Below are 4745 nucleotides of genomic sequence, written 5' to 3' on the forward strand. Positions count from 1 at the left end.
TTCCTAGGAGCGAGGTACACAGTGTGACCGATGAGGAGGTCCTCTATCCTCCCAAAGCACTTCTGGAGTCCTCTAATTCTTATGAGCAGAAGCTTGATGAACAAGCACAGGAATGGATTTTATGCGTGTGGGGAAGGGGGAAAGCACACAGCTAAATCAGGCTGAGTTTGTCAATATGGGCAAACTAAGCACAGATTCTGAAATTAATGTTGCAGCTTATGGAGTTAAAAAAAGCATTAATAGTTTATTTGTTTGGCTGGAATAAGTATGGATCAAGAGATGGCCCACCGTAAAAGAATTACAGATGCCTGATGTTCCATGGTTTACTGTTGGTGAGGAATTCAGAAGCTTAGGGACACAGGAATGCTAGCATGGATTTGTATGTTAAACCTAACCTGCCACACTAGAATGATCCAGAAAATGTACCCTCACTAACACCTTAAGAAACAGATTCATGAGGGGAGCACTGGCAGCCCTGAAGAGTCCTGTCATTGTTCCTTTCTGTACGCTAGACCCAAGGATACTCATTTGGGAAATTTAAGGGCAGTGGATTGGGTCCTGGTATGGCAGAGATCAAGTGGCAGCATTTAATCACCAAAGGCGAGGTGCATCCACTTCCGTATGGACAACAGAAGTAGAACAATGATCAGAATGGTCTGACACATGTAGACCTATGGTGTTGGCAGGCTACCCACTGCATTCCCAAAAGTGAAATAGACAGGAAGCCTACAAAGTTTTTACTACATTTATATAGTCAAAAAAGTTTAACTCAGTGGCACAGCGCCTACATGGCAGGCATGAGGTCATGAGTTTGATCTACAGAACCAAAAAAAAAAAAATTTTTTTTTTCAGGGCAACCTACTGCAAATCATAGCAACAAGGAATCATAGTCCTTCAACCTGTTCCCAGATTTGCGCCAACTCATAGACAGGAAATCTCCTGAATGAAGGGGAGTCTGGGCCCTCTTGAGGAAGGACCTTGTTGCACCACCAAAAATTCATATAGCCAATCTTCCTCCCACCCTTCCCCAAAGAGACTTACTGCCTTTTCCAGGGTAACTTACACTGGGAGAAAGGAAATGAGCAGACACTTCAGGGACTACTGGACACTGGTTCTGGACTAACACTGATTCCAAGGGATACAAAACATCACTGTGGCCCTCCAGTAGGAGTAGAAGTCTATAGATGTCAGGAGATCAATGGAGCGTTAGCAAAGGTCTGACTTACGGGGGTCCAGTAGGACCTTAGACCTTTCCTGTACTAATTTCCCCTGTTCCAGAATGCATAATTGCCATATATGTACTTCGTTTTGGCAGAATCCTCACATTGGTTCCTTAACCTATAGTGTGAGGGCTATCATAGTTGGAAAAGCCAAATGGAAGCCATTAGGTTGCCTTTACCTGGTAACATAGTTAACCAAAAACAATATTGCATCCCTGGAGGGATTGCAGAGATTAGTGCCACTATCAAGGACTTGAAGGATGCAAGAATGGTGGCTCTCACCACATCTTCACTTAATTCTCCCATTGGCCTGTGCAGAAGAGGAACAGGTCTTGGAGAATGACAGTAGATTATCGTAAACTAAGTCAAGTGTCAACCTGACTGCAGCTGCTATACTAGATGTGGTTTCCTTGCTTGAGCAGATTAACATGTCTCCTGGTACTTGGTATTCAGCTATTGATTTGACAAATGATTTCTTCTCCATAGCCCAACAGAAATGATTTGCTTTCAGCTGGAAAGGCCAGTAATACACTTTCACTATCCTATCTCAGGGTTACATTAGTTCTCCAGCTCTGTGTCACAACTTAGATCGCAGGGATATTGATCACCTTTCTCTCTCATAAAGTATCACTTTGGTCCATTAAACTGATGATATTATACTGATTGAACCAAGTGACCAGGATGTAACAACCACTCTGGATTTATTAGTAAAGCATTTGAAAGCCAGAGCACAGGAAATAAATTCAACTAAAATTCAAAGTCCTTCAACCTTGGTGAAATTTCTAGGAGGTCAGTGGTATGGAGCATGTAGAGATTGTCCTTTTAAGGTAAAAGAAAAGTTGTTTCATCTGGCTCCCTCTACAACAACAACAACAACAAAAAGCACCATGCCTAGTGGACCTATTTAAATTTTGGAGGCAACACATTCCTGATTTAAGTGTTTTACTGGGGCCCATTTATCGAGTGACTCAGAAAGCTGCTACTTTTGGGTTGGGGCCAGAATAAGAGAAGGCTCTGGGACAGATCTAGGCTGCTACACAGACCAATGGTACTTTAAGTGCCATTTGGAGTCTCCGGCATGGCCCTATAGGTGAATTGCAGCAGAGGCCTTTAGGATTTGGAGCAAGGCTCCGCCACAGCAGCAGATAACTACTCTCTCTTTGAAAAATAGCTTTTGCCCTGCTACTGGGCCTTAGTGAAAACTGAATTCTTAGCCATGGGACACAAGGTCACCATATGACCTGAGTCCCCCATCATTAGCTGGGTATTATCTAATCCACTAAGTCATAAGAATGTGCGTGGTAACTGTTCATCATTAAATGGAAGTGGTACATGCATGATCAAGCTAGAGCAGAGCCAGGGGGCACAAGTAAGTTACAAGAAGAAGTTGCCCAGATGTCCCTGGCTTCTTCTCCTGATATAGCCTTCTGTCTCCCAGCATGTATCTGTGGCCTCATGAGCTGTACCATATGATCAGCTATCAGAGGAAGAGAAGGCCGGGGCCTGGTTTGCAGATGGTTCTGCTCCTCATGCAGGCACCACCTGCAAGTGGACAGCTGCAGCGTTACAGCCCCTTTCTAGGACATCCCTGAAGGACAGTGGTGAAGGGAAATCTTCACTGTGGGAAGAACTTCAAGCAGTGCATCTGGTAATGTATTTCGCTGGAAGGAAAAATGACCAGATATGTGACTCTATAGTGATTCATGGGCTGTGGTCAGTGGTCTGGCAGGATTGGAAAGTTGGTGACAAAGATATTTGAGGAGGAGATAGGTGGGTAGACCTCTCTACATGGGTAAAGAATGCAAAAATATTTGTATCCCATAAAAATGCTCACCAAAAGGTGAGCTCAGTGGAAGAGGACTTTAACAATCAAGTGGATGGGATGGCCCATTTTGTAGATAGCAGCCAACCACTTTCTTCAGCCACTCCTGCCATTGCCCAAAGGGCTCGTGAACTGAGGGGCCATAGTGGTAGGGGTAAAAGTTGTGCATGGGTTCAACAACATGAACTCCCATTCACCAAGGCTTGTCTGGCTACAGTCAATGCAGAATGCACAATATGATGCAGCAGAGATGAACACTGAGTCCCCAAAATGGCACCATTCCCTGTCGTGATTAGCCTGTGACTTGTTGGCAGGCTGATTATGTTGGACCACTTCCATCATGGGAGGGACTACATTTTGTCCTTACTGGTATCGACCATCATTCTGGATATGGATTTGCCTTTCCTGTACTCAATGATTCTGCTAAAGCTACTATCATGGACTCAGAGAATGCCCTATTCACCATCATGGAATTCCACACGGCACTGTCTCTGACCAAAGAACGTGTTTTAATGCCAAAGAAATAAGGAAATGGGTTCATGCTCATGGAAATCATTATTCTTACCATGTTCCTCACTATTCAGAAGCAGCTAGATTGATAGAAAGGTGGAATAGTCTCTGAAGACACAGTCAGAGTGCCAGCTAGGTGGCAATAGCTTGCAGGGCTGGAGGAAGGTTTGTCAAAAGTCTGTACATGCTTTGAACCAGCATCTGCTATATGGTACTCTGTCTCCCATAGCCTGGATTTATGCATCCAGGAATCAAAAGATGGAAGTAGGAATGGTGTGACTCACCATTACCCCTAGGGATCCACTAGCAAAATTTTTGCTTTGTGTTCCTGTGACCTGTTCTGCTGGCTTAGAAGGCTTAGTTCCAGAGGAGGGAAGGAAACATATCAATGATACCATTGAATCCGAAGCTAAGAGACTGCCCCCTTGGTCATTTTGGCCTCTTCATGCCTCTGAGTAAACACACTAAAAAGGCGTTGCAGTGTTGGTAAAGGTGACTGATCCAGACTATCAAGGGGAAATTGAACTACTGCTCCACAATGGGGGAAGAAAGAATACACCTGGAGTGCAGGGGCACTAGGGCACCTCCTAGGGTTGCCTTGTTTTTATTAAGGGATGAGAAACTACAACAACCCAATCCAGGCAGGATGACAAACGATCCAGAACCTTTAGGAAGGAAGGTGTGGGTCACCCCACCATAGACAGAACCAAGACCTGCTAAGGTGCGTGCTGGCAGCCACGGGAATACAGAATGGGTAGTAGAAGAAGGTATTTCTAAATATCGCTGCCATCACATGATCCGCTACAGAAACACAGACAGTAACTGTAATAGTTCTCCTAATATGCTTCCTATGTAATACATTACATGTATGTGTTTCTTTTATTTTGTTTCATTTTTTTTGAGACAGGGCCACACTATGTAGTCCAGACTGGCCTTGAACTCACTTAAGTAGCCCAGGCTGGCCTCCACCTCATGGTGATCCTTATGCCTCAGGCTTCCTAGTGCTGGGATTATAGGTGTGTGCCACCATGCCCAGCTTTCTATGTAATATGTTGACAGACTTAATCTTGATTCTTAAGTATTGTTAAACCTATGTTATAACGTTCAAGCTATGAAATGTTAGGAGTAAGAATCAACCAAAAAAAAAAACTTGCCTTCTGTTCTAGGAGGGAAATAGCGCATTTCCGTTTGTA

This window comes from Cavia porcellus, unplaced genomic scaffold, assembly GCF_034190915.1.
Source record: "Cavia porcellus strain 051 isolate PalLab524CR breed Dunkin Hartley unplaced genomic scaffold, mCavPor4.1 scaffold_1, whole genome shotgun sequence".
In the NCBI taxonomy this organism is placed as follows: domain Eukaryota; kingdom Metazoa; phylum Chordata; class Mammalia; order Rodentia; family Caviidae; genus Cavia; species Cavia porcellus.